Source organism: Polyergus mexicanus, unplaced genomic scaffold (genome assembly GCF_030449975.1).
Source record: "Polyergus mexicanus isolate NDT 795.1 unplaced genomic scaffold, iyPolMexi1.0 SCAF_3, whole genome shotgun sequence".
NCBI lineage: Eukaryota > Metazoa > Arthropoda > Insecta > Hymenoptera > Formicidae > Polyergus > Polyergus mexicanus.
Window position 1 is genome coordinate 3,508,049 of NW_027223323.1, and position 25,110 is coordinate 3,533,158.

The 25,110-nt window shown below is 32.0% G+C and overlaps 1 protein-coding gene across 2 annotated transcripts in view; it reads right to left on the reverse strand.

The window, feature by feature from the left end:
• Positions 1–25,110, reverse strand: part of LOC138944859 (GTP-binding protein Di-Ras2) — a 78,744-nt gene that overhangs the window by 28,810 nt on the left and 24,824 nt on the right. For both annotated transcript variants that reach the window (XM_070315922.1, XM_070315921.1), the window contains exon 2: positions 19,799–19,834. The gene's annotated coding sequence lies outside the window, so the exon portion shown is untranslated. The remainder of the gene's footprint in view (positions 1–19,798; positions 19,835–25,110) is intronic.

Sequence of the window (25,110 nt, forward strand, 5' to 3'; positions counted from 1 at the left end):
AAGTGAATTAAACTTATGCAAATTTATGCGAACTTTCTGCTATATTCTTTCTTGCTTTATTTTTCGCATTACAATTTGTAATGCGAGAGACACCTTTTTTTTCTTTACGTCGATGCATTTATTATCCACATCAGTTTCTGAAATTGGTCTTATTGAGAAATACGCACGCATACGCGCGTTCTCTCTTCACGAATAGTAACTCCGCTGAGTTCGTGATTTCTTCGTATTTCAATTTTCTATTCTATTCACTCGTCTGTTACACTCGTGTCGTAAGTAGAAAGCGAACGAGCTCTTCTTCGGTTGCGGCGTCATCGCTTTCATGATTTGTTACGCGCGAGTGTTACGAGCTCCTCTTTATCAAGCTTGGTAAAAGAAAAACGCTCTTCCGTACCATTTCTTCCGTATTAATTGGTGGAAAGGAGAATTTAATAAAGCGAAACACGGGGGCGGCAATTGTTTGCCGACACTAGAACACCGCTTCATTCTCACTCTATCTTTCCCTCTTCTCCTTGTCTCCTAAAGATAAGCCTAATGATAACCGAATATTTTATATAATGACCGGCATATTTCAAACGTATGTATTAAAAATAATCATACAGTACAAAAAAAATATTTTATTTAAATAAAATATTATTCTCTATTTTTATTTTATAAATATATATTATAATATTGTTATATATTTAAGTAAAATTTATTTATTTCGTGTGATTGATAAATGCAAACATATATAGAAAAAAGATTTATTTAAAAAATAATAATTGAAATTATTAGAATTGAAATAATATTTTCAAGAGATATAAATTTTTATTTCAAATTAATATTTGATGATTTACAAAAAGCCTAAGAATCAATTTAAACTCTGTGAATATCTCAATTAAATTTGTAGCATCGTTTTTAGCTTGGTTGATCGATTTGCAATCGCCACTTTCACATTTTCTAAAAGAAAATACTTCTCGGACTCTTCGCAGCTATTCGCTCATTCGCCGTCTTGTCGCGAAGCGTCGAGCATTTTTCTTGAGTGTACCATGATTCTCGAAAACAGATTCTTACTCTACGATAAGTATCGTCCACATTTAAAGCTGCCTCAGCTGATTCTATTTATTTCGTTGAGAAGCATCGAACAAACGAAACGTCGTGAAAAACATTTGTCTGGATTTATCGTGACACGATCATAATTAATGAATTAAATGAGAAATATCACGAAAGGAGGTGTATTTCTTCAGATTCATGAAAAGCTACACGAATAAGAAGATATATATATATATTTTTTTTTGATAATGAGATGTTTTTTCCTATCTAAACGTCAATATGAATTTTGTTCAAAATAACAGTTAATCTTCCAAATTTTTTTAATTTGGCGCAAAAAAAATGAATAACACATATCGCGATCAGACAATTTTCATTAACGGAAAATCGATTTTTACTTGTCGGACATAAAACTGTCTATAAATGCCCTCAAAATAGGGATGACATTTGACATGAACAACATTACATTGCAGTGGAAAATGGGAACTAGAGGAAATTAGTTACGTAGATGAAGGTGAGGATGCGCACGAAATTGTTATGCATAATGTCATTTTCAATTATAATTTTTAATGTTGTCCGAGACGAAAAAGTTGGTTACCGAATTCAATCATAGATGAATTGGACGTTTTATTTTTACGGACATTTTAATTATTTTGTTCCTCGTCTAGAACCCCATTTTTTTTTCTTGATTTTCTTATTATGCTACGAGTTTTTCTGCATAAATTTTTCCTTTAAATTCTCTACATTTTTTCTCTATATCTTTAAATAATTTTAATTACATTGAAAATTTTGATATTTCCTAATTATTACATTAAAAACAAACATAATATATATTTGTAAATAAATATTGCTCAATTACAATCTATTTTTATTTAAATTTTACGCGATGATATATGTTTAATGTTTTTTTTTTATTTCTTATGTTATATATTTTTAGTTAATTTATTTTACTATGCTCATTTCACTATGATGGCGTCAGGCACGACATGTAAATGCAAATACCCGCGTAACTTAAGCCGCATTAAAGGGGCAAGCTGTGAACAGTGAAACAAGAGATTTGTTCACGAATCTTGCTTGCATCAGACAGGCGACTCCTCGTTCCGCCAGTAGTGTAATCTTGTTTCGGGTAGACGTAGCGGTTAGGCGAGCGTGACTAACGGCCAGTAGTAGAAATACGATTCAGGATGCCATCAAGACATATCGCTGTTATATCACGAATCTTTCCGAGAATAATGAAGAATTTAAGCAAATAGATAAAGGTTTGTGACGTCTATAATTTAATTCAGGAATAACTATATCATTAAAAGAATTCCATTTTATATTATCTATTTATTTATTAATTTTATTTATCCATTGAATTCCACTTTATATCCATTTTATATAAAATATCATATATGTATATAATATTTTAAATTAAAAGTTAAAAATCTTTTTAAAAATTTATACAGGAAAGGAGCTTCTAATTATTATTAAGTATCATAATATTAGGAATAAATAAAATTTTGTTATTCTTGTATATAAATATTTTATAAAATTTTTACTTTGGAATTATTTGCACGTAATAAAAATACATATTAATATCAAATAATATATTAAAAGTCATCATCACGATAAAGATTTTGAATTAATCCATTATTGATACAGGACTCGTTTTCACATGGATTGCTATAATCTCGCAGACCGTCAAGTTCATTAAAACACTTAATTTTTCTAGCAAAAAAGCCTTACATGATGCGCTTCATTGCAGCATATGATGCAATATTGATCCTCTTAAAATAATCAATTCAATTATTATAAAGTTATTATTCTACAAGGTCTTTTTTTGCGTTCAACACTTTATGCTCGACCGTGTTCTTTACCAAGACGCTGTTTTTCTCCCTTTCTCCGTCATATATATTTTCTGTACCAAGTTTTTTTGCGTCTCTCTCTTATACGAAAATGATCTACTCTATCACTTAAGTTACTTTAATTAAAAGAGTGCTAGGAGAGGAGGTATAAGTTAGTTCGATACAAGGCTTGCGAAATGAACTGATTTCGATTAACTGCGACCGACGATAACGAGTTCGCTAATTAACGTGTAGTTTATTTGATATTTTCGATTGCAATTTTCCACCATAGAGACATCCTTGTAAAGAGACTCGCTCGTATTTTAATGCTCATATCGCGTAGTTCTGCAATAATCTTGAAAAAATTGTTTGATGTTTTATATGTCTCTGGAGGATGTCTCGGAACATGAAGATGATATTTTTAGCAACGGATTTTTCAAACGCAATGTACCTTAAAATTTATTTTTTTTGCCAAGGTATCATGTTTATGAATTTTTAAGCTTATATCATGATTTACTATTGCAGAAATTAGATGAAAGCAGTAAATTGTGAGAAACAAATTTTATATTCTTCTTCTTCTTCTTATTATTATTATTATTTCATTTCATATTTTTATATATTCGACGAAAAAATTTCAATCTCTACTCTATACATATTTTTTACACTTTGTTTCACGGTTTGTCTTCTTCTTCGCTGCTGTAAATTTTTTCGTGAAAAGTCCACTCAATCCCATTTTTAAGACAACCGAATCAATCTTGTAATGTGTCAAAGTGGCGGCGTGAAAAGTTTTGAAGCCGCTCCGATCAATCATTATGCACCTCAATATCTTGATTTTCTTGAGTTCTAGTCGATCTTTCTCGTTCACCATCTGTTTGAGGTTAATTAAATTTATCTTGAATTTGTTTGTCAGTAATTTACGTTCAACCAAGCGTGAAATCGCTCGGGATAGAAATTCGCACAATTTTATTTGGAAGGATTAAATATAAAGAAATCTTTCTTCAATCTGGACGAGTGGATCGTGAGGCTTTGAATGATAATATGGCACTCGTAGAAATTAAAGAACATCGTGTTTTAGCGCAGAATTAGAACTTGTACGAAGCATAGATAACTAAACGTTTCATTTATCTTTCACCAGATCAAACTTATAAGCTCAAATTACGTATTTTTGATAAAAATATTAATATCTTGATGATTGATGATATGATAATTAATTTATAGCTGGACTTTACATATTATGCAATAATATAATAATATAAAATGTATAAATAACATTGCAATATGCAAAACTAGAGATATGATGTAGCACTATTCGCATGCCTATTCTGTGAAATGAAACTAATCACGTTCATTCTATCAATATATGTATAACAACAGCATAAATAACGTTACGACGACCTACATTTATATACTATTTTATTTCTATTTATCATTTCTCAGTAAATTATATAAATATTCGCGAAAGTGAGATAAATTAAGACCGATGTCATTATACGTTTTAAAGTGAAATTTAATACGTAAACCAATTGGCAATTAATAAAGTGATATTCAAATTTATAATTATTTAGGGTTCCGTATACAATCGCTCGTTGAGAAACGTGGAAGAAACGATAATTGCACTATCGCGAAATATTGCAGACATTCCATCTTGTTCGTTTCATATTTACGCGCGCGCGCTTGCTTTTTTCAGGACTCCTTTCAAGTAACACCAGATATGCATATAGGGCGCGGTAGAATTTTTATAAAAAGAATAATTCAATTATTTTCTCGTTTAATGAGATTCTCTGGAACGATGCAGTTCCATTATAGCCGGTGAATTTGTATCCTGCTCGGTTCGGAAAGTTCTCATCTCTTCAAAGCACTTTGCATTCCAATTTCAAAAGTGTGACGTTATTATCAATACTATTAATAATATTAATTGATCATCGTGTCAACATATCTCGCGAAAACAATTTAAGTTACTTTATCAATATAATAATTACGTCTTATTCGCATTAATATTTATAAAACACGTAATAACGTGCTAATTTTTTGATATCGGATGCAAATTTGATAAAGCGGAGCATATAAATTTGTATTTAAAATTATATATAAATTAGAATATATTAAATTAGTCACCGAAAGTCTTCCACAAATGAGAAAACGTAATATTAATTTGTGTATTTTAATGTAATTTTTGTATTTTTATAAATTTTGATATTTCCTGATTACGTAATCATTAATTATTATTTCAAAAATTTATTCAATTTTATAAAATATAATTTATACCTAATTAAAAAATTAGGTCACGTTCAATATTGAAAATAAAAAATATCACAAAAACAATATTAATCGTTATTATAATATCAAAAATACACAACAGTATTTTATATATTTTTATCGTAATTATATATTATTTTCTTTTTTTAACTTGAATGAATAATATGAGACACACAAGTTATACACGCAGTATTCGTAGAAAATACGTTGATACCCGTATGCACAAAACTGTTTACCACATATAAAATTTTAATATATGTGTTGTTCAAACGGCATAATGCGATTTTATAAATCTTTTAATTCAACGTCACGATAAGAGAAATGTATTCTGCTTTTTATCTCCGTATTACGAGCATTATTTACCATCTTTTAAAATAAACAACATTTAGATATTTATATGCGCAAAATACGCACAAGCACTCAGTATTCATACGAGATACGCTTTAATGATTTAGTACGAACATGATGCAATGTGTGTAATGAATTATGTCAATTCTGAATGCAGCAAAATTGTCTTTATATATTTTAATAATAAATTTATTTATTATTAAAATAATAATAATACTAAATTTATTTATTATTAAAATTATTATTTATTATTTTTTAAATAATTATATTTATAACATGATAATTGATTTAAACAACAAAGAGCATACAATGAAAAATTCGTCAGTTTTTAAACAAATTGTAATTTTATACACAGAATATATAATCTCAAGTAGTTTATAAATGCGAGATATTATTATCATTATGCATAAGAAAAATCAATCTATAGCCTAAAATAATATAATCTTTTTTTACATAAAAGGAAAACTAATTATATTCTGATTAACATTATTATTTATATCAATAAATGTTCGATATTAAACTAAGGCAAAGATTATTTAACATTTTGATATACTTTTTCATAGCGAGATTTTAGTAAAATTCCTTGATCAGTCATTTCAATAAATGTTTGTTAAATAGACATTCACATTTAATTTGACCGATTGATAAACTTTATAATGAAATTTTTTTGATATAACACGAATAAATATGAAATTTTTTTTTCCTATTATTGCGTTCTTTCTGATAGAAACAATGGAATACTTGCTTGGCAAGTCTTTTATAGTTCTCGTTTCATACCGGAAGCACTTCTCCGAGAAACACGCGATTTTACGAAAACAAGCTTTATATATCATGACGTCTCTCATCCATCCTGCCTCCCTTTACATATATTTCTGTATCACGGGGGTCACGAACATAGTCTCGTTACTTTTGACAGGAAAATTAGAACACGACAGATGTGGAATTGCAAGCTATAAGATTATCTTACTTAATATTCGAATCACATTTATATTTACGAATAACACACGAAAATATCATCTATATATATTTAAAAATTTTTTTATACATATCTTTTAGACATGTATAAAAATTTTTTTAAATATATATGGATGGTATAAAAGTTGCAGAACTGTTATAATTATTCTAATATTAAAAAAATTACCACTATTTTTCTTATTTAAATATGTCTCTTTTGGTGTATAATAATGTTAAAAATTTGACATGAATTTTTTATTCATCGATTAAACTAATATATTGAAATTGAATATATAGATATCATTAACAAAAGTCTATAAGATTCCATCAGAACGGAAGAGACTTAAAATTGTATCATTTCTCTCATGTAACATACTTTTATCGCCTGATATTTTCATATCGCTGCGAAAACGGCCAAAGGAGTGTCTTAAAAGTCATGGAATGAAGATAAGCTTTCGTACATACGCTCTCGCATCGGACGAAGTGGCAAAGAAAAGCGATGACATGCCGTCGCTTTGATAATTTGTCGAGCGAGCCAAAGGGCCGAGATACTTTTCCAATAAACGAGCTTTGGGATCTTTCGGATACGGCGACATAGAATAGGGGATGACCGGCAAAAAGAGAGCTCCGCGACAGAAGGATACAGCGCGATGACGAGCTTCGCTTACGAACGCTTGGCGAATTCATCGTTCGACGTAGAAATAGATCGACGCGACGCCTCGGTTCGGTCGACATGTGTTGTCGTGCCTTTGATCGTTTTACGCAAGATCGGTCCCTGATACCGACACACGTATCAAACGTGCTGGCTGCTTGCGAACATGCATATGTGACAGGCTGGCCGTGGAATCCGGTCAGATACTATAGACGTGACATCATAAACAGCTGCATTCTATTCTCCAAAAATCCGTCAACAGAGAATTTTAGGAATATTTTGAGAGAAAGATGTGTGTGTGTGTGTGTGTGTGTTTGTGTATGTGTTACAAAGACGCAATTTGTTTGATTGATTTGTTGATCTAAGAAAGAAAAATAAGTTCGGTCTTGATGTCAGGATCGAGAATTGTCGGTCTTGACATGTATCAAGAAAAAAACAAGTTCTACAATTTATAGAATAAAATTAATCATAAATATAAAAAAATTAATCAATTACATTACATCTCTTAAAAATTTAATGTCATAATTATTTATATTCTAATATCATCGATAAAGTTGTGAGTATCTGTTAAAGTTACTTTGCAAGCAAATTAAAATCTCAGTTAGTAATTATAAGTTCTAATTAGCAATTATCTGTTTATTTATTACTAAAATTATATTAACAACCATCGTGCCTTGTTATTTACAGACTTCATTAAAAATTAAAGCGCATAAAACATTTGTTATATGTGTTTGTTGTTTATGATATCGTAGTAGAGATTGAAAATTTATACATACAAATAAATACAGATTAATAATATCAAGAATAATATTAAAATATATTCGCGAAAGAGAGATTTCGATTTTGTAAAATTTTTCATTTTTCAGAGTCTTTCCGGTTGCTCGTTAATCTTGTTGAAAAATATTTATATCACGCAACGATGACATATTATTTTGGTTTATTATTTCGTCGAGTTTTCCAAACAATGGCGTTTAATTAAAAGCAGCTAATTATTAGCAGTAGCGAATACTGTTCGTGATAAGCGAGACAAATATTCCAAACGCGCATAAATGACTGCCTCAAATTAATTGCGCTATAATTATTAAATAATATGTTTCTTCGTGATCAAGCAATTTATATCACATATTACAAAGAACTATTGCTATTATTTACTAATTATATCAAATTTCCTTCCTTATTCGTTTCCTCTTTATTGTGCTTTTTTAATGTACCTTAAAATATTATTGACTCAACGTTAAATTTTTAAATTTAATTTGTAAAAAGTAATGCTGATAAAGATATTGTACTTTCTAATAATATTGCAATCAATTATGTGTTTCTCAATTATATTAATTTATTTATCAATAGCTAATGTATTTATCAATTGTCTCCTCGTTATTATTATATCCAATATATTTAATTGAAGGACTCAATTAGCATAATTTTCATAATTATTGTATAAAATAAGTCGTGTAATGCGCAATGCGTCTCAAAATATCTAAAGATATACAATTAATTTTTATTAATCATGTTGAGAAAATTGAAAATCAATGAAATATTAATTATTAGATGTATTATTTTCAGAATGTTGTAAAAACAAAAACTTTTTAGACTGCTTTGAATGTACATAGCTGCGTAATCCGCTAAAATGATATTTCTCTTGATCAATTTAACAAATCGAGAGAGGTTCGAGGTCAAATTGATCAAGTAGAAAGCAAGGCGTGATGCGATTGAACAAGATGAAAAATTAGATACTGAAGTAACGTTAATGTTACACCATTCGGAAACAATGAAACTGCGCCCAAGGTACTAAAGCCTGCCGTTGCGACGTTCTGTCGTAGAGAAATAGGCATCGTCCTTCGTCAGGCGAAAAAGATAGTTACCAATTTTTCCCTTCGCCTGGGTGAAAGAGCAGGTAGATTCACGGGGGAAAGGATTGGGCTTTATCTGACAATCTAGAAATTTACGAGTCTTACGGTACATCCTCCCACTTCGCGTGCTCGCCCTTCAGGGGCGGCCAAGAGGGTTTGAATAACGACATAGGTATTTTCCTGGAGTCTTCTTCGGATGGTTTTTGTGACGGTTCCTTCTCTCTCTCTCTCTCTCTCTCTCTCTCTCTCTCTCTCTCTCTCTCTCTCTCTTCGCTATCTCTTCGTCGAGACTGTCACCCGTGCTCGAAAAATCGCATAAAATCAAGATCCTCCGGCAGTACACAGTTTTCATCACCCGATTTTACTCGCTCATAGCGCTCATGCTTCGCTAAGTCTTCTGTCACGAAGTTTGAAGAAGACGTGTGTCTAATTATCTCTCTCTCTCTCTCTCTCTCTCTCTCTCTCTCTCTCTCTCTCTTTCTTTTTCGATCGTTAGTACAGTTTAGCATGTTAGGTATCTATTAATAGTTGACAGTTATCGATCTTTCGTTTCGCTTGATATACAGAATGTTTCGCGATACATGCAGTTTGCAATGCTTACGAATTTTTATACATTTTTTTTTTAATAAAAGAACCATTATTAACGAGTTGATTTTAGTTTAATTAACGAATTACACTGATTTCTTTAAATGTTATTAGTAATACAAGAAGAAAAAAAATTTCTTTTATTTACAATTAATCCACTTTCTTAGATAATCACGCAAGAGATATCCTTCTCCTCATATGTTCGATTCCTTGCCATCGGCAAAACGCATGTATCGTGTGTCAGAGATGAGATATTAGGAGCGCATCGGAGGGGGATCTCTTATTGTATCATGGAATGAATGTTGACTGATGATATGATGAAAAGGGCGGCCACGTGTGTGCAGGATACGTGATTCGCGTGGAAGCTTGTGTCAATCTTTGAAAACGTGGCATCCAAAAAACACAGCGAGCGAGAATGAAAGCTGCACCGTCTCGTATTTTTCGCTTGATATAACGCGAAAAAAAAATGTTGATACGGGACTGAAAGATATTGATCGTTAAACGCGACATTACTTTTAAGGGTTACTATCGACTAACATTAATCCTGTCACCTCCGCTAATGATTTATCCGAAACAGGACAGCGAGTGATCGACGATCAGAAAAAGCGATAAGAAAAATAATCTTGGCGCATTTTAATACCATATTTTTTTCTTACGATATTTTGATAATGACGATTTATTTAATAAGGAATAATATCGAAAATATATAATTAAAATGTATATAATGAGTTTTCAGACACGCTGTAAAAATTACAATACGGCAATTGAGATTATCGCGAGGCGCTTACAGATTCTTATATTGCTTATTATGTCCATTTTTGCATTTTTTCATATAAATAAAGTATGATGTTTAATCATTAGTACAAAATCTGTTTTTAATAACGATTTTTTAAACTTAACTTCAAACTCAAATATTAAAAAGAATTAATAAGAATTAAATGTGAATGGTTTATATTTTTAAATTTATTCTCATGCTTTTTGTGATTATTACAATTCGATAATTATTTGATTCTCGTTACCGTTAAATAAACTGATTTATTAATCAAATAAATTCTGTTATTCTGACAAGCGTGGCAAAATCTCTGAAGGGAATAACAAGCACCCGCGTATTAAAGCGACGCTTTAATACACCGTATCAAATCAATTCGTAACTTCATGCATGTTTATTGCGGCGGTATATCACGATGATAAAATATCGAAAGTTGTCGATGATAGAGGAACATGTATGTATATCAATGATTAAACAGATGGACTGCATTTCAGTTTTTACCTTGTTTCAAAATCTCTCAGAAACGAATTTATACGACTCTGATCTGACATATGGTGTATTTAGCGATTCCAAGGCAGGAACGCGACGAAGGAATTAAATTAAAACAATTCTCGCGTTTTAGCGGATTTTCGGTTAAACGAGCGTGCCCCTCGTTCGAGAAACACAACTGGCTGACGCGATGCAATTCCGGGTGCAATTTCGTTTCCCCCTTTGTTTAACGCGCCGCGTATATACACGGCGACGCTTTGTCGCGTCGTTAAGGATAACCCGGATAGAGAGCGAGATTACACTATCGTCCTGCTCGCAGCGCGCCAAGCACATGCCATTTCGGCTTTTCGTCACGTGCGCGAACAGAAGCCTCGGTATAAACCCCTCTTCCCTTCCCCCCTCCCTCTCGATAATGAATACTGCAAGTACTGGAGAATAGAGGACGATATAGAAAAATCGCGAGCACGTACTAGCGGCGACATGTATCCTTTACCCTTTTTTTTTTTTTTTTTTACAGAGCAGTATATGGTACAATCGACGTTCTTTTCTTCTCTTTTTCTTCTTTTCTCTAGTGTATAATTTTCCCTTCGTTTCTTCGCTGCAATGGAAATGACGACCGATAGCAAGTATCCGCGAACGCAACACAGTCATTGTCACCGCATTTTTTCTCCAACTGTGCTTTTCGGAGCCTGCATCAGCCGGAGGCGCATTAACGCGTGCTTCGCGTCGAGTCAAAAGATTACGACTGGGTAAAAGAAAAACTGCCTGACGAGAGTGCGATTTTGTCAAGAAAAATTGCTGAGCGCGTAATATTTTAGCGTCAAGTATATAGTATATATATATTTCTCTTTTGAAGCTTTAATTTTTAATTATACCCAGCGCGTTGGCTCTCATTTACCCGTCTTATCCTATTTATTTGTAAATATTATTATAATTTTTAAAACTAGCTAAAAAAATGTTCGTTTTAAAAATCAATACTCTACGTAAATGCTATGGAATTTCTATAATCTTCTATACTATTTCCAAGCATAATCAATTTTCACACATGCTCTCGGTATAAGATCCAGCATATTTATTTTAAACGTCCCTATCGTCAGTTGAGTGCGATGATTAACGAGTGACGCGCTAAATGATATCGCACGGAAGCACGCTATCCACTTATATAAGATAACGTTAGAAGCGTCTCTCAATATGCTGACAATAATAATAAAGTTTATGAATTATAATGGTATTAATTAGAAGTATTTTAATGTTTCAGAAATTAAAATAAATATATTATAGTTTTTATTTTATATATTATGGAAGAGAATGAGAAATCAATAAAACATGAAAAAAGCTCGCTCGATACTCATAAAAGTAAAGTGTCTCTTTTTTAAAGAGATTTGAACGTTGGTGGAGAAAATTTGGATATTTTGCATTTATATAATGCTCTGAAATATTATAATAATATTTACAAAAATATAACTTTTGAAATAAAAAAGATAAAAATATTAATCGCGTATGACGAAATAAAATTACTTAAACGCTCTCCGTAGTTTTTGCATAAAGTCCATTTATTCCTTTGCAAGGGCGGAGATTGTCACATAATTTTCCCTCGTAGAATTAACTTTGATATTCTTCTTAAATTCATGTTCAATTTCGTTCATCTACAAATCTACATCGTCATAATAAAAACGCACCGCGATAGTTATCAACGTTTTGAGCTCTCAGTTTTTATGATATTGCTTAAATTATCAAAGACTGTCTCATATACATATATATATATCAAAATATTTCTAAACTATCTTACATTGCTTGATTACGCGCGATACGCGCAAAAGGTAGATCCGCTTTAACGACTTTCTCGTTTATCCCCGCTTCTGTCGAAATGCCGCAATTCTGTCAGCAGCGGGTGCCTCGTTGCGAGTTTATTACGTTCCACGGATCTCTATGGGGGACGAAAGGCCCCCGAAGGTGATCGCCTCGAGTCTGGCACCGTGTTGATCTATGAGTTATCCTTAATATAACACAGCGAGCGAGATTACGGCTATTCGAGCAGCCATTACAGTTTAGCAAGATTTTCACGTTGTAAAGTTACAATAACGCGAGAAAAGCGCGCCGTTCTTTTCGATTAACTTTTTTCAACGGCAAACTGGCTCGCAAATTGATTCCTTAAACGAGTTGCGCTGAAAGCATAAGAATATCAGTTTTAAATCGCGTTGCTATACATAACTAAGCACGACGTTCTTTTACGCGTCGTTTCATCTTTTATTTGTAAAATGCGTGATTTAATTCGCTGAATTTTCTTACAATTTCTTATAGGTACTCAATATTTTAAATAACTTTGTCTAGTTTCACAATTAAATAGCTTATTTTAAAACTGCCTCAAATCCATATTGACGAAACATTGTGATTACGAGAATACTACGAACTTTTCGCAATTTTGTTTTTTTACATGAATCCCAATTTTAAAAGATGTTTTCTCATTTTTCCAAAGGATGAATCGATAAAGAATTCTTTTATCCATTCTATATTCTTAGAATACGATACATTAAACAAATTATCGATTTAGTAGACGTATATGAAAGATATTTTCTTTTTCATTATTTTCTTTAAAGACGACACTTTTTTAAATGGGCTCGCTTTATCATGTTGCTCGACGTCTCTTGGAGATTTTTCTACTCCACGAACGGAGGAGATTCCGGTTCGTTCATATCTTGCGCCCGTGCTAAGCACGTTCTTCAAATGACAAACGAGAGTTGTTAATCAATTTTCAGTGGTATTTTCAAAACCAAGTATTACGCAACGATATTATTTCGCACCCCCCCCCCTCCTCCTCTATAATTAAACCGAGAACGTTCTGAGTGAAATATCAGCAGAAATGCCCCAGTACTATCAACTTTAACTTTAATGATAGGTTCTCTGATTAATCCAGCTCTTTTTAACTGAGAAACGCGGTATCATTAATTTTCGAGTTATGTTAAGTAATTGTTAATGTAGAAGTCTGTACAAACTACGTAACTAGAGAATAGCCGAGTAATAAAACCCTATTGTTTATTTAAAATCAAGGGCATCAAAAGCACACACTTTTTTCTTCCAGAGTTTTAATTTAAATTTTAAATCAATTTTAGTTATCAATAATTAATGTTGATTATTACGAAGTTGCCCTCTCTTCAAAATTGCCATTAAAGGAAAATCTAATTTTGTTACGAAATCTGTTGGAGAGAAACTTCTTTATATATTAATGAAATAATAAATTTCCAGCTAATAAATTTTAAAGCAGATATTATAATATTTTAGGAAAATATAATTATTACGCAAAGTGCAAAATATTTGCACAACGTATGACAATACATCGGGAAAATTAATTTAAATTAAATCGTTACACTGTCCGAAAGTTTTTATCGGTTCGAAAATTGAGCCTTCGTGACTCAACGTTTCACGTGTGGCTCGGGGAATATGAATAGAGCTCTGGAATTTTTGGGGTGAAACTCTTGTCAGCATTTTCGATTATCGAGAAGGGCGAGCCCTGTTCGTGAGGTGCCTCATCACGGTCTTATTATGTTGCTGAAATGTTTGTCTTTGGTCTCGAGAGACGGGAAACAACTCGGCGGCTCGACAGTCTTCAGCAACGAGAATTCGTAGCACGAAATCGCATCGGTGGTACGGATTCGCCAGCAGCGGTTGTAGGCCTGTTTGCGAGTTCGAGCGAAGCCTAACGTTCCCTCTTTTCCTTCCTCTCTCCGCGCGATGGCGAAGATTCGGCGCTGCCGAGGGAGAGAGAGCCCCTTTCTCGAAGCCCTCTATCGCCGATTCAAAGATACGGACGCGACGAAACCAGGTCAGGGGTCCTCGACGAGGCCTCCCCACGGGCATAAATGAGCCTCTCCTCTCGATGCCCGAATTTCGGCGGCCCACCTTCTACGCCAGGGAACGTACGGGTACCGTCTTGTCAAAGCTTTAATCGAGAAGGTGAATCTGTGCGCGTCTCATGATGACGCTTTGAAAAATACGAGGTCAAACTTCAAAATAAAAACTTTTGAAGTACCTTATCGAAAGATATTGATTGTGCGATAAAAGTAACATGATGTACCTGTGAAGTATTACATGTGATGGAAGTTTTAAATATTCAAGTAATAGTGTTTGACATTATATGGAACGTACACATAGATAATAATTATATTAATAATTATTTTCAATATTCGATTAATTCATTCATTTTTTAATTAATATTTTGCTTATTTTCAAGCTTTATCTCATTTTTTTTTTTTTAACTTTTATTTATTTATCACGTAATCGTTTCTTGAATAATTGAAAATTGATGTAAGAAAATATGAAAAAATATAGAGAGACTTATAGTTTAATATTTAGAAATACAATATATCTGATATATCGAATGCGTAATTGAAATTTAAATATTAAAATTTTTTTGTCTACTCTCGTTACTTTCAAGAGCTTGCCATGCCGCGGTGATCACGACGAAAGGCAAAATGCTTAATTATAACTTACGAGACAGGAGTAATTAAGCGAAAAGACGGTCAAAGGATAAAAATAATTTGCCGATCGGCCTTTGCAGCGCTGTTATGTTTCAATTTTATGACCGTCTCTTCAGAGGGTTTAGCAGCTGGCCGGCACTCGAGTGCTCAAAAAAGAGCGTTAGGCAAAGCCCCATATAAAGGGTCGAGTGGCTCTCGACTATACCCGAAGGCTTCTTAAACGCTCGATAACTATTTTCCGTGGTCTAGCGATTGTTAAAAGTGCACTCGAGACGTATTTTCTGCAGAAATGCAACCGCAACTCGGACATTTAGCGATTTTATAGGTCTCTCCCGGCGCCAATTGTACAATATATGGGAGGATAAAGGAATAAAAAAATTAAAAGAAAAAATACGAGAAAAACAAGAGAGAGACCAAAATGAAAAATAAATTAAAAAATAATGAAGCATGAGAACTCATACGCACATGCACACAAACATACAGAATCTCTCTGTGACTGAAAACACCGGCGTACGTAGAAAACAACGTTGAAATAAAGAAAACATGCAAAGAAAGACATGCGCCGGGGAATATACATATATATAATAACAATTTTCACATAAAATATCTCGCGAAGTTGACACCGGGGCGTATCCATCTCGTCTATTTCTGTCCGCGGTGCATGGGGCTTCATCTCATCGTGACCGTCGCGCGCGACGATTACCTTATTATTTATTGCATCATAAAAGGTCGTAAGTATATGCGACGACAAACGCGGTGCGCTTCATCTCGAATGGGAGATTTTACTTTCATATGCGAACGCGGCGCTCTTCGCCCATTTTTGCTGTATCACATATTTTTGAGGAAAAAACTCTTTTTTCAAATTTTCTTAATTTGTATATCGTCGCTCTGTTTTCTATCGCCCCTTTTTCGCATTTTATACTAATTCCCAAAAAAATAATTCGATATATTTGTTATATCAAATAGAGCATTAGAGAAGACTTTTCTCTCTCTCTCTCTCTCTCTCTCTCTCTCTCTCTTTCTCTTTCTCTTTTCTCTATTACATTTGTATTCGTGTCTTCTGTTCTTGATCCATTTATTTGAAGTAAAAAAAGGAAGAATGTTATTATATATATGTATATATATGGCCATCCAGCTTTATATTTCTTTGCATTTACCGATTTTGAATATTTGCACCATATAAGATTCGTTGTGCGAGAAACGCGATTATGTAAATTACATTGAGCATAAGATTGCCGCGCATAATAGTAATGGTGAATCGTTTTCCGATTCAATTCGCAAATGATCATCGCAGTTGGTCGCCTCCGGCGAACCTCGATTGCTCGTTCGATCATAAAAATTTTCGTTGCAATTCTCCACATGTACGCTCAATGCACTTAAAGCGAAATATTTATCCACGTTAACGCGATCGATAAACGTCGCATACTTTTTGAATAAGAAATAACAAGTAGGCAATATTCTAGATGAAATTATAATTGAATACATATTCGGTCTGGTTAAGTCGATTTTGTTAAGAAATATTTTTTATCAGAAATCAATTTGTATTGTTTATATTTCAATATTTTAATTGTTTTACAAGTGCGTGTATGTATCAATCATATAGAGAGATATTATATTCTCTCTTTTTTTTTTATGAAAAAATTAACTTTTTATATCAATATTCACAAATTATTGTATTAACATTGTAATATCGAAGATAAAGCATAAATGTAAAAAAAAATATTTAATATCGAAAGCGTAACGTCAATTGTAGCGAGACTCACTTCAGTATTAAATGGAATTTCGAGAGATGTACATACAGAATATTCAATTGTGACATTTCTCGAAATTTCACGGAGATAAATTCTCGGCAGCTAGACACGCGCATGAAAGTTTCACGATGTAGAATTTCTATTAGTTGGTAAAAAATTATATATAGAGTATGAGTATTCTTTTAATGAAACTATCGTCAATAGTCGTTATATCATCAATAGATTTTATAACAAATAATTAATATTCAAAGAATAATTTGAAATTATTCTTGGCTACTTTTGTATTTCACGTAAAACGATAAAGAGAAAATAATCCGTCTGGCGTCAAATTATTTAATAAATAATCGAAACCTTCTTAATTGAAATGCCTTATAGAAGCAGATTAGTGCAGATCAAAAATGCATGTTCGAAAGAATGTTTTACGCTAGAGACGAAGGAAGATAATTTCGTACTCGTTCATTCGTAGAATTTGTAGAATATGAGTGAAAGGTCTTGTCGAAATGCAAGTATTTCTGCTAGATTCGCTTCTAACAAGTGCTTCGAGCCATTAGTTTCTCTAAAAGCTCGCAAAAATATCGATATCAATAATTCGTATTTCGCTTTCCGTAGAGAAGTGAATGCCTTGTTAGAGTTTCCATTATTGTTCCTTAAAATGATGCCAATCATTTATGGATACTGATTGTGTTACAATTTATACATTTATTTTGAAGTTTAAAATGCAAATATCTTTCTAATTGATAAGATTTATATTAATCTTCCAAATGTTTGAAGGAAAGACTTTCACACTGGCTTAATTAGATTCGATTGAAGAAAAAGATTTTCTTATATTTACTTTTGCCAGTATTATTTAATTCTCTTCAAGTATGTATTGCTGTTCTCGACATTGAAAAAACTTTTTTCTTTAAGTTTTCTTCTTACAACATCCGCGCGATTAAAAGAATATAACGATTCTCTCGGGCATTCTGTACAGTAATCTCGAAATATATTAGAGGATTCTTCTCTTGAAAAATTCCATACGTGTTGTCACAGCGAAGAAAAAAATATTATGAAAATAAAGAGAAGCGTACTAACAAATATACGATATATCGCTGATTAAAAAGAAAGAAGGGAGAGACAGCAAATGAGAACTATTTTCTAAAGTTTCGCGAAAAAAAAAAAAAAATAATGTATACTCGGGGGTCATCCTAATAATTCTAAAAACGCAGGCTTTGACAGAAAAGATATCGATCGACCGTACGCGAAACTCGTTCTCGCGAGTTTAATTATTTTCGCGCGCACGCGAGTCCCGCAACTTCCTTGTTCGTTTGCGGGAGCGTGATGTCAATAGCGGGCACCGTCAACCTTCGTGGTTGAAAGCCATTAATTTTAAAGCCACGTCGGAATGCTTATCGGCCGAGCGAGAGAGGGAGTTGGACAAGTATGAAACGAGCAGACCGGTAGCGGTATTCATGCTTGCGATACGAACGGAACGGTCCTGTTTTAGAAGCGGTTACACAACCGTCGGAGAGAACATAATAACGATCCTTTAATAATATTTTACACGTATATTAACGACGCATGTGGTACTTGTATAATCTTTTCATACTGTCCTGCTGGCCTTTTTACATTATTATTATACACGCTCATAATCGAACAAGAAATTTCTAACAGATCCTCTCTTTCAAGAGAGAGCGTTTATTAATTTTTTTCAAAGATAATAAAATCGCAAATAAAAATTTGCAATTCTTTTGCTTTAAGTCTCTCGATGATGTAAAGCATTAACGTGAACGGTCATGAGGTCTTGATTTTTTATAAGCGATGTCGATTCGGATTTGATTACGATAAGCCTTGTTTGAAATGTTGCATGTTGCTTTCAAACTTTTGATAAAATATTACAAAGAATAAAATACAATGTGAGATAGTGTCTATCCATTAAGCTCGATGAAAACGGTACAGTCAATTTTCTAAATTGAAATTTCGAAACACGCTCGAAAGCTTCCGTCGCATATCCTAATGCATGTCCTACTCTCATCCCGTTACGGTCCATCGCACCTTGGTCCCCGATCGTAGTTCTGGTGAGCGTATTGTACGTGGCATTTTCTCCATAATCCAATTGAAATCAAAAATTCGAATGAATCGACCGATGTCAATTTCCGTTAGACGCACACGTGGGATTCAATCTCGGAAACGTAAACACCCCGTTTTATGATTCGTGTGTTTCGCTATATGAAAGATCTCTGGACAGTTCTTTACTATTTACCGAGTAAATATCGCACAAGCGATCAACGAGTACTCGATTACTCGTCTGCATACGAATAAAATATAACTATGCGATTGTGAATTCGAGAGCGATAGAGTCTCCTTGAAAATTAAACTTCGAGGTGACGTTATATTATTTTTGACGATGTATTATAAAAAGAACAAATATATAGAGAAATCGAATATACCTAGCCTATTGCAAATAATACGGGAGATTTTTATTATAAGAAATATTTATCAATTTTCACTTTTCGAAAATAAGAATTTTCTTAGAAGATAATTAATTTTGCAACTTATATATTGCTTTAAAGAAACATTCCAAATTTTTAGCTTATAAATTCGTAAACTTTGTAATGTGCCTACATTGACAATTATTATATAAATTCTTTTGAATATATAATTATTGATTTTTAATTTTCTGAATATATCTCTAAAAAACTCGACTAATTAAAATAAAACTTTGGCTTCTCGTAAACATTTTCACGCTATAATTCAGAATTTTCAGATTTTATGATTCGGATAAGATTAAGATTCAGTGCACAATTTCTACAATATATATCTAATTATTTCGAAACTTACCTTTAAATGCAAAACGTTTCGTCGACAAACTTGATCCTGTAACAAAAAAGTTAAACAAGTTATTAAAAATTATCATTATATCTATTTGAGAGACATTTTATTTCATTTATCTTAACTCATCATATCATTAGAACAAAGCTGTCACATCTATTTAAAAAATTGTTTTTTGAAACTATTTCATGATATTCATAATTTACGTAGAAAGACAAGAATGAAAAAAGTAAATTTCTGTCACACGTTTCTCATTTTCTACAAGTTGATAAAACAAAAAAAAATATATATATAAAGAATCATCATAATATTAAAACTAAGAGCAAGAGAAGAGAAAAGAATGTTGTACGAGGTCTAAATTACGTAATAGAATAATGCCCAGATGTTTTGTCCGGATTCGACTGGTGTAAAAACTGTTACCGGAAAAAAACGATGTGCTCTTCTGGAATGAGCTCGCGGATCAAGCGGAGAAAAAAGCTGTCCCGCGATTTGTTGGCAAAACAATGTTCTGTTTTATATCTCCGAGAACGCTTCAAGGAGCGATCGTGTAGGTTGATTTTCGTGAGTGGGTTTCTTCGAGAGGGGATCTTGGACAAATCGAGCGTGAAATGTTGCTTTTTCAGACGAACTACACGAGACGAAGGTCGAATGCTCTGCCGTTGTCAGATGCAATTATTGTGAAACGAATCCCCCTCTACGGAGGGGAACTTTATCTTTTTTTTTTTTTAATTCTAGTCTTATGTATTTTGCAAGCTTATTTCGCATATGATTCAATTGTAAGTCGATTTTTTAAACAAATACTTATTTAATTCAGTGTTATCGTTTTTACAATTTTTTTATATTGGTAAATTATATGGTAATATTACATTTATTTTGATAAAATAAAATTAAATTAATAAAATTAAATTAAATAAAATTATATTCGATAAAGTTTCAATTAAACGTTTTACGTAAAATTTATTTGTAATGAATTGAATATTTATTATAATACTTTCAGCAAGGTCTCTAAAGATTTATTAAAAGCTGCTTTATTATTCGTGGTTTATAAAGTTTTTCGAAATGTTTTACGCAGAAAGATTATTTTGCAAGAGATATTTTGTTTCGTAAGAAATATTTTGTGTTCCTCTACTTATGGTTTATAAAAATTTAAATACGAGATATGTGCACATATAGTTTAATATATAGTTTATAAATAGTTTAAAAAAATCAATAAGTTACATGAAAAAAAATGTATCAAGAGTATATGACGTAACCTGTAATTATACGAATATAATCATAGCGTTAATGAAAATGTCTTGCACGGATAATCTGACATTTCACGACAGTCCTAGCGAAGGAGAAATTTATTCTGAATTGCTCGCCAAGCGAGATCTTGCAATTGCATCCCAACAATTCAATCTAAATTAACAGATGTCATAAACATTCTCAGGATTGTTACTCGCAGCTTACCTTTATCGCGAGATAAAAACGAGATAAAAACTTTGCCACCGATAAAAGAAAAACTGTTCATAATCCAATGTAATTGCTATATTATATGCTTGGCAACATAAATTCTGCAAAAAAACTACAAAATGTTACTTAAATCTATTTGCGATATATTTTTTTTTTTTTTTTGTAAACTGCATAAATATTCTTTGAATTGAAAATATAAATATATATTTCTGATCAAAAGATTCTGATATGGCGAGTGGCTTATCTCTTGACGATCATCGTTGAGATACATCACAGTGTATATTTACTGAATCTCTATTATTTTCCATGGCTGTGTTAAGGAATATATAAGGTTAATATTTGTTACAGTTATATTTTTATGCAAATGTAATATATATATATATATATATATATAATTTTTTTAATTATTTAATTATATTTTATAGTTACATAATTAGAGAAATAATTTATTTGTAATAATTTATTTATTATTTCATTATACTTGTAATGTACATGCGCTTAATAATGGAAATATGTGCATAATTCTACCTTATATATTCCTGAATACTGTCGATTAATCAGCGATAACATTCAATTAACGCCACACCCTTGCTTCCTTGCTATGATTGATTTTCTGACATCGATTAGTACAGCAGCCTTGTCTATCAAGTTAGTGCTTGCTCCGCTTAAATTACGCTTTTATTGGCACGTTCTCGCTTTCAAGGCGGAAACATATGACATTCTTGATCGCCATTATCGATGAACGAACGCTTCTCTGAGTATCCTCCTTATGTTTGAATTAATATAGTATCTGATATGTAACGGTGCGACGCGCGGAGATTATCTTAAATTAGTATATGTGTGTCATTATCAATCTCACGTTTCTTCCGGGTAAGACTGTTAGATGTTATTACATAAGAAAGATTAAAAGATTATAGGTAGAAGATAAGATTATCTCATTGAAATAATTCTGAATATTATCGAAATATAAATGTCATACTTTCGAATATATACTCCAGTTATGAATTTATTAACATTTATTAACAATTATTATAAAAAATTTTACATTAGATTTTGAAATCTATTTTAAATGTAAATTTAATCATGAATTTAATTTAATTTAATTATAAAAATAAAAAATAATTTAATTAAATCGCGAAAATAAAATTAAATTATAAATTTTTATTTAAATTATATATATTTATATATATTTTATTTAAATTATATATATTAATATTTATTTAAATTATAAATTTTAAATTTTAAGTGGAAACTGTGCTGCTTTATATTGTACATTGTATCAAAATTTATTTATAACCATCTCGATATCGGCATTGTCCAGATAAACCTTGTCGCGTGGAGGATATCATTTCAATTAACCAATAGCGAAAACTTCATTATGTCAATATTCGTTATAGTTGGATTCTATTATGCTACGTTTGACGGGTATACCATATATTGAAGCAGTGAATATATAAATCAATAAGCTTCGTTTTATACACGAGGTCGCCAGTATCCCCATTCTCTCTCGTACGCGGGCGTAACGCATATATCCCTTTGATTAAAAGAAATTCCAACAATTAACCAATAAACAATACACGACAAAACTCGGTTCGGGCACTCGCAGTGTTTTTTCCATGAAAGCCTCTCACAGAGAACAGGGTTAAAAGGGTCTATTGATTTTCTCTCGCTGTTGCAAAGCTCGTACCATATAAGTTGACATCGCAATCGTAACGCGCGAGAGTTTTCCATCATTGTGTATTACACGATGGAGAGATGTGCATTGCGAAAGAGTGATAGAGGAGAGAGATAGGATGGGAAAAGGATGAAGAAAGATGTATACGTGATGCGGTCATCGAGAAGAGACGAAATAACGTTAATACGACGACAATGAGAGACGCTTAACGCATGGTAGCTATTCTAAGCATTCGATATACAATATTTCTCAGCTCGTGGTAATTATATTCTCGATGACGCGTGCTTGATATAGTGCGCGGGATGGTAATACGAAAATTATATGCATCAGGGATTGCATCTCGACACGTCGTCGAGCTTAACCGTGGTTTCGCGGTGGGCGCGTTTCCGGCCACCCTCCTTCGATCGGTTTCGATCTTATCCGCTTCGATCGAGATCCCTCTTCAATCATCGAAACGAGGACTTGCTTGCTCTATCGGCTTGCTTGGTCTGTAATTCGAGACAGACCAATCTCACTGATTGCGCTGATGAACCTTCTACTAACTACGTCCGGCTGATTGCATTCCGCGATCCCGGATTTAAAATCACATTAAGAAAATATCAACCCTGCGAAAATTGCAATTAAGACGATTTGGAGACGATCTATTTATTGCAAAAAGCTTATAAAAATCGATCGTAATTTGAGTTTTTAAATATCCAGCAAAGATCCAGCATGGAGAAAACAGAATATGATTAACGAACGATCTCTAATTTTTTATGCGTTGAAGAGATATTCTTCATGTATAGTGTGTTGTTTTCTTTTATTTAAATCCTTGGTTAATATAAATTTTAATTAAGTTTTACTAAACAAAGATTTTTATTAATTATTTTTTAAACGCAAAACAAACTCTTATTATTTTATCCAATTATAAATATATTCTGACAAAATTTTAATTTATAGATTAGAATTAAACGAATGTTTGAATAAAAATAAAATATTAAAAAGTTATAAACAAACATGATCTGTCCAGATTTTTACTTAAAAAAAAAAAATCGTTTTTTTCTATTAAAAAATCACGAATGACAAAAAAATACTGAGAATTTTGCATATTCTGTTGAATAATATAACTTTGCTACAGAAAATATAAAAAAAAAATAAATAAAAATAACATATAAAAATAATAAAGTATAAAAATAATATATATAAAAATCAGTTTTACTTGACAAGCGATCTTCGAATAAACGTCCACTGTAAACTCCGAGTGATCCAGTCTTTAACTTAAACTTTGATGAATAAAATGCGGAAATAAAAAGCAAGAGGTCGTGCCGAGTTTTTCTTTTTTCGTAAAGGAGAAAAAGCGCTCAAGAGTCGATAAATCAATCTCAATAAATTTTTTTCTTCTTTTTCTTTTTCTTTACGAAAAAGAACTTCCTTCGTATACACAAATTTATCATCATAAAAGATTACCGATATAAGCGCATTTCGGAGAAAGCGCAACGTCGAAACCTATTAGAAATTTCAATATTCGTCCATTTACTCGACTATTGAAACTTCGCAATTACAGTTTGGTCATCACAGGTTCTGCATGAGTGCAAATTGGAAGGCTTTCCAGGAATTAGGAGAATACATAATAGTGCTCCGATGATTTTATGTACAAAAATCTTTGTTTAATTAATCTTTAATTGATTATCTGCGTTGGCTGTGTCGTCAGTGTTTCCATTCTATATTCTGATATTCAACTCGAATCTATCTGGATGATCTGTTTCGTCATATAAATTGCTTCGCAAATAATCAAAGGAATTAAATGCAAAAACTCCACAGCTTTTCTCCTCCTCGTTTTTAATTTATTTTTATCATCTTGTTATTTTATGATATATGCATATGCGTATGTGTGTATATATGTAGGCTTGTGCTTGTAATTTATAGTCTAACCTAAACAAATTAAAAATTAAAAATTTTTCTCTATATAAAATAGAAAATTATTTTTTGAGTAATATTAATAATATAATATTATATATTATATTTAACTCTCTCTCTATTTTTTTAATTATGTTATAGTCAATTTAATGCTAAAAAATTAAACTCGTTCGCAATTGGTAAATGAATGAAAATACGAAGCACGCCTATAAAAACTAATAAATAATAAATTGCTCAGTAATTAAGCTTTGACTTTTTGATTTGGAATCATTATTAAACATCAAGAAGCAATATCATT